The sequence below is a fragment of the Tachyglossus aculeatus genome, chromosome X4 (assembly GCF_015852505.1).
Source record: "Tachyglossus aculeatus isolate mTacAcu1 chromosome X4, mTacAcu1.pri, whole genome shotgun sequence".
Taxonomy (NCBI): Eukaryota; Metazoa; Chordata; class Mammalia; order Monotremata; family Tachyglossidae; genus Tachyglossus; species Tachyglossus aculeatus.
The window spans coordinates 49,982,290-49,988,675 of NC_052098.1; the positions used below are offsets into that span (position 1 = coordinate 49,982,290).

Below are 6,386 nucleotides of genomic sequence, written 5' to 3' on the forward strand. Positions count from 1 at the left end.
CACTGGAGATTTTTGAGGAGGGGAGTGATATGCCCAGAGCGTTCCTGGACAACGATAATCCGGGCAGCAGCATGAAGTATGGATTGAAGTGGAGAGAGACACGAGAATGGGAGATCAGAGAGAAGGCTGATGCAGTAGTCCAGACGGGATAGGATGAGAGCTTGAATGAGCAGGGTAGCGGTTGGGATGGAGAGGAAAGGGCGGATCTTGGCAATGTTGTGGAGCTGAGACTGGCAGGTTTTGGTGACGGCTTGGATGTGAGGGGTGAATGAGAGAGCGGAGTCGAGGATGACACCAAGGTTGCGGGCTTGTGAGACGGGAAGGATGGTAGTGCCGTCAACAGAGATGGGAAAGTCAGGGAGAGGGCAAGGTATGGGAGGGAAGACAAGGAGTTCAGTCTTCGACATGTTGAGCTTTAGGTGGCAGGCAGACATCCAAATGGAGATGTCCTGCTACACACCACCCATAAGTCTGTAAACATCAATCATTTCCTCTACAAGCTTTTGTCTTTCCTGAGTCATGTGGCAGCTACTTCATCTTCCCATTAGTTTCATTGCCCTTTTCAATTCCTTTTCCTCTTTCTCTGTGCTTGGGAAAACAGTTGCTCTGACAGCCAGGCAAATGGACTGGCAGACTACCAGGCAGATGCCCAAACACTTGTACGAAGCTCAACTGGTTCCAGTTAAAGGGGTTCAAACCGGATTCCAGACTGGAATCTTAGAATTTTCCTACCCAAAGGGTCAGAACTTCTTTGAGAGGTCTTGGTCTCTAAGGTTAGTAATTCAAATGGAAAAGACTCTGTTGTGAAGCAGCTGATTGCTTCTGGTTATATCTCATTCATTCAGTTTTATTTAGTGAGTGCTTACTGTGTGCAGAGCACTGTACTAAGTGCTTGGAAAGTACAATACAGCAATAAAGAGAGACAATCCCTGCCCACAATGGGCTCATAGTCTAGATGGGGGAGACAGGCATCAATACAATCTCCTATTAGACAAGGAAAAGCTACCTGAAGATGAAACTCTAGCCTTTAAGCTCCTGGTGAGCAGAGAATGTGTCTACCAACTCTGTTGTATCATACTCTCCCCAGCACTTAGTACAGTGCTCTGCACACAATACATGTTCAATAAATACCACTGATTGATTGAAACACAACCTGCAAGCATCCCCGTGATGGAGGGCTATAGCCTGACAAGATAAACACTATCAACAGAGTGGCCTAGGCTTCTGACTATCTGGTTTCAAGGGATTTAAGAGAGAAGGAGGGGAGCAGTAGAAGCAGGAAAATGGAGCTATCTGCTATTGTTCACTGGGAAGCTAATGGCAAGAGACGGTTTGGGTAAGTAGCTGCACCTGTGGAGTGGTAAAGTCTCTCAGTACAGGGCTCGAATATCAGATAGCACAGGAACTGTACACCTTGTCATGTCTCATTATTAAAGCTCTATGCACCTTGGCAGGAGAAGTGCCTGCATCACGCCCACGGTGAGTGTGGAAGGAGGCATTCTGAGGAATGTGCCTTCTCCTACTGCATGATAGGGTGAGAGAGAGGTATTGCAGATGGTTTCTGGGAAATCGGAATTGAGAATGGAGCTTAAATGAGATTTATTCTTGGCAGCCCCAACACACTCAAGATAATACACCAAAGCCTAGTGGAAGCAGCATGGCCTTGGGAGTCAGAGCACCTGGGTTCTAATCTTGTCTCTGCTCTGTACCTTCTGTGTGACCTTGGGCAAGTCACTTAACTTCTCTGTGTCTCAGTTACCTCATCTGTAAAATGGGGATTAAGAGTGGAAGCCCCATGTGGGACAGGGACTATGACAAACCTGATTATCTTGTATCTACCCTAGCATTTAGTACAGTGCCTTGCACATAGTAAGTACTTAAAAAGTACCTTTAAAAAAAGGGCTGCATTCACTTCTCCTTGACAATAGTGAGGAAGAACTGCAGGAGATTTCATTTCTAGCTTGGGCTTGGAAAGGGATTCATGAAACTGGTACTCCTTGGTGGGAGAGGAAACTTGGGTAATTGTGGTGTTAGGGGTTTGTTGAGTTGTTCAGCATGGTTTGCATTGGTTTAGCATGCCAAATTGAGGTACCTTTCAAGGTTCCACTGTCAAAGTCCTCTGTTTTTACATAGCTGTCCTTCCAACTTGGAAGATGACACTACTGATAGTGGTGTTTACCTCAGGGTATAAGTGTGGCTCAATAGGCTAACATGGAACTCCAAGCTTGCCCCTTGTGGTGGTTTTAGCAGTGTTGTTTTTGCTCAGAATCCTCTCAAAGGGCCTACTCAAAAAGAGCTGCTACTTCCTTAATTGCAGTGGGCCACATATGTCTGCTACACTTATCTCCCAGTTTTCAGCTCCTATCCATCAATCAATGATGTTCATTAAGCACTAAGCTGGTAGATGCGATCCCTGCTCACAAGGAGCTTACATTCTAGAGGAGAAGACGGACATTTAGATTAAATTGCAAATGAAGGAAGTGGCAGAGTGGAAGGACATGCACGTAAGTGCTGTGACGCTGAGGGTGGCCTGAGTATTCAGTATTCATTCATTCATTCAGTCGTATTTATTGAGCGCTTACTGTGTGCACAACACTGTACTAAGTGCTTGGGAAGTACTTGAAGGGGACAGATCCAAGGAAATAGGTGTCACAAAGGGAAGGAGGCAAAGGGTTAGGGGAAATGAGTCCTTGCTCAAGGAAAGCCTCTTGGAAGAGAAGTGATTTTAGGAGGGTTTTGAAGGTGGGAAGAGTGGCTTTGGATATGAAGGGGGAGAAAATTCCAGGCCAGAAGGAGGATGTGGGTAAGGGGTTGGTGATGAGATGGGAGAGACTGAGGTACAGTGAGCAGGTTGGCGATAGACAAGTGAAGTATATGGGCTGGGTTGTAGTAGATCAGTGAGGCAAGGAGGAGGGGGAGAGTTGATTGAGTGTCCTATTGCTGATTGATGCCATATTGTTTGAGGCTCTGTTTATAACTGTGTTCTTCAAGTGTTTCCTTTGCTTTAAATGACCTCATTTCAGTTTACCACACCCAGATTTTTGGGTATCGTACTGTTAACCACCCTTAGGATCGCATCTGGAGAGTTTCCAGTACTTTACCAGTCGTGACTACTGGAGGGAAAGTCAAGCAGAAGCATACCCATTCCATTCCTAGCTTGGCCAGTGGCTAGCGAGTGGGAAGCAATCTGCTACAAGTCAAAACTTAACATGTGCCTGGCAGCAGCGGCATGGGAGAGAGTCAAGGGTGGAGACTCAGGTTTATAATAATAATAATAATAATTTTGGTATTTGTTAAGCACTTACTATTTGCCAAGCACTGTTCTAAGTACTGGGGGAGATACACGGTAATCAGGTTGTCCCACGTGGGCTCACACTTTTAATCCTCATTTTCCAGATGAGGTAACTGAGGCACAGAGAAGTTAAGTGACTTGCCCAGGGTCACACAGTTGACAAGTGGCAGAGCCGGGATTAGAATCCACGTCCTCTGACTCCCAAGCCCGGGCTCTTTCCACTGAGCAAAGGTTCAGGAGCAAACAGGCAGCTGTTGATATGCAAAAATCAGGCATGTCACCATGGGGTCACAGCCACCCCTGCTGTGGACCTAGATGTGGAGGCACGTAGAGTGGGAGAAGGGAGTGGTAAAATAAAGGCATGTAAAAGAATAGCACTGGCATTTTATTCTCTGCTTCCCCCACGCCCCCAAAACTGTTTACATATAAAATATATTTGATGAGTACTTTTGTACTAGTCAAATTGTTTCCTCTAGAGATTGAATGCCCCAATCAAAGGTTTTTTCCGTGGGCAACACAGGGGTGTCACGTGGAGATTGCGTGGGAGGCACGGGGTGTCACATGACGATCACGTGGGCGGCACGGGGTGTCCCGTGGCAGTCACATGGGCACATGTAATGATCACGTGGGCGTTGTGGCAACCATGCAGGCAACACATGGCGATAGCGTGGGCGTTGTGTGGCGATCACGTGGGTGACACATGGCGATCACATGTGTGTCACGTGGCGTTAACATGGGTGTCACATGGGGCATCATGTGGCTGTGGTGTGATGTTGCCTGGGTGTCACGTGGTGATTGTGTGGGTGTCACGTGGTGATTGTGTGGGTGTCACGTGCTGACTACGCGGGCATCACGTGGTGATCACGTGGGCGGCATGTGAGCACCATGTGGTGATCATGTGGGGACCCCGGGGGGTCATGTGGTGGCCACGTGGGCGGCACGGGGAGTGGGGGGGTGGTTTCACATGGTTTGCTGCCCGGAAGGAGGCAATGGTTAACCATTTTCATATTTTTACCAAGAAAATTCTCAGAATACACTGCCAGAATTATTGCAGGTGGAGGCGGGGCATTCTGGGAGCCATACGTCTATGGCCTCGCTATGGGTCGGACACGACCTTTCTACTCAGCTAGACTCACTCGCTCCCCTTTCCCATCGCCTCTCTCGTACCACTAACCCACAGCCCTGGATCACTGCCACTGTCCACCTCCTTAGCTCTTATGCTTGAGCTGCCGAACGCTGCTGGCAAAGGTCTAAACAGCATGCCAACCTCGTTCACTTCAAGTTTATCCTTTCCTGCCTTAACTTAGCCCTCTCCTCTGCCAGCCAAAACTATTTCTCCTCCCTTATTGACACCCATGCCCATCATCCCCGTCAGCTCTTCCGTACATTCAACTCCCTTCTCAGGCCCCCGGTTCGTCCCCCTCCTCCTTCCCTCACCCTCAACGATCTGGACTCCTACTTCATTAATAAAATTAAATCCATCAGTTCTGAACTCCCCAAAGTCACTCCCCACCCTTCCCCAACCCCCCAGCTCTCAACACTCTCTGCTACTCCCCCATCCTTCCCAGCAGTATCCTCAGAAGAGCTCTCCTCCCTCCTCTCAAGTGCTACTCTGGCCACCTGTGCTTCTGACCCCATTCCCTCTCATCTCATGAAATCTCTCGCTCCGTCCCTTAACCCCTCCTTAACTTCCATCTTCAACCTCTCACTCTCCACTGGTTCCTTCCCCTCTACTTCAAACATGCCCATGTCTCTCCCATCCTAAAAAAACCCTCTCTTGACCCCACCTCACCTTCTAGTTATCACCCCATCTCCCTCCTACCATTCCTTTCCAAACTCCTTGAACGAGTCGTCTATACGCGCTGCCTCAAATTCCTCAACACCAACTCACTCCTCGACCCCCTCCAGTCTGGCTTCCATCCCCTACATTCCATGGAAACTGCCCTCTCAGAGGTCACCAATGACCTCCTGCTTGCCAAATCCAACGGCTCATACGCTATCCTAATCCTCCTTAACCTCTCAGCTGCCTTTGACACTGTGGACCACCCCCTTCTCCTCAACACGCTATCCAACCTTGGCTTCACAGACTCCATCCTCTCCTGGTTCTCCTCTTACCTCTCCGGTCATTCATTCTCAGTCTCTTTTGCAGGCTCCTCCTCCCCTTCCCATCCCCTTACTGTGGGGGTTCCTCAGGTTCAATTCTTGGTCCCCTTCTGTTCTCTATCTACACTCACTCCCTTCGTGACCTCATTTGCTCCCACAGCTTCAACTATCATCTCTACGCTGATGACACCCAAATCTACATCTCTGTCCCTGCTCTCTCTCCCTCCCTCCAGGCTCATATCTCCTCCTGCCTTCAGGACATCTCCATCTGGATGTCTGCCCACCATCTAAAAGTCAACATCTCCAAGACTGAATTCCTTATCTTCCCTCCCAAACCTTGCCCTTTCCCTAACTTTCCCATCACTGTTGACTGCACTACCATCCTTCCCATCTCACAAGCCCACAACCTTGGTGTCATCCTCGACTCCGCTCTCTCATTCACCCCTCACATCCAAGCCGTCACCAAAACCTGCCAGTCTCAGCTCCACAACATTGCCAAGATCCACCCTTTCCTCTCCATCCAAACCACTATTCTGTTCGTTCAAGCTCTCATCCTATCCCGTCTGGTCTACTGCATCAGCCTCCTCTCTGATCTCCCATCCTCTTGTCTCTCCCCACTTCAATCCATACTTCACGCCACTGCCCAGATTGTCTTTGTCCAGAAACGCTCTGGGCATGTTACTCCCCTCCTCAAAAATCTCTAGTGGCTACCAATCAACCTATGCATCAGGCAGAAACTCCTCACCCTTGGCTTCAAGGCTCTCCATCACCTCACCCCTTCCTACCTCACCTCCCTTCTCTCCTTCTACAGCCCAGCCCACACCCTCCGCTCCTCTGCCGCTAATCTCCTCACCATGCCTCGTTCTCGCCTGTCCCACCATCGACCCCCGGCCCACGTCATCCCCCTGGCCTGGAATGCCCTCCCTCCTCACATCCGCCAAGCTAGCTCTCTTCCTCCCTTCAAGGCCCTACTGAGAGCTCACCTCCTCCA

At 49.3% G+C, this 6,386-nt stretch overlaps 1 non-coding gene across 1 annotated transcript; it reads left to right on the forward strand.

The window, feature by feature from the left end:
• Nucleotides 1-3,058: 3,058 nt before the first annotated feature.
• On the forward strand, nt 3,059-3,198 carry LOC119948495. Its single transcript, XR_005456887.1, has one exon. It is a non-coding gene; the product is annotated as a small nucleolar RNA SNORA7 (small nucleolar RNA).
• Nucleotides 3,199-6,386: the final 3,188 nt, after the last annotated feature.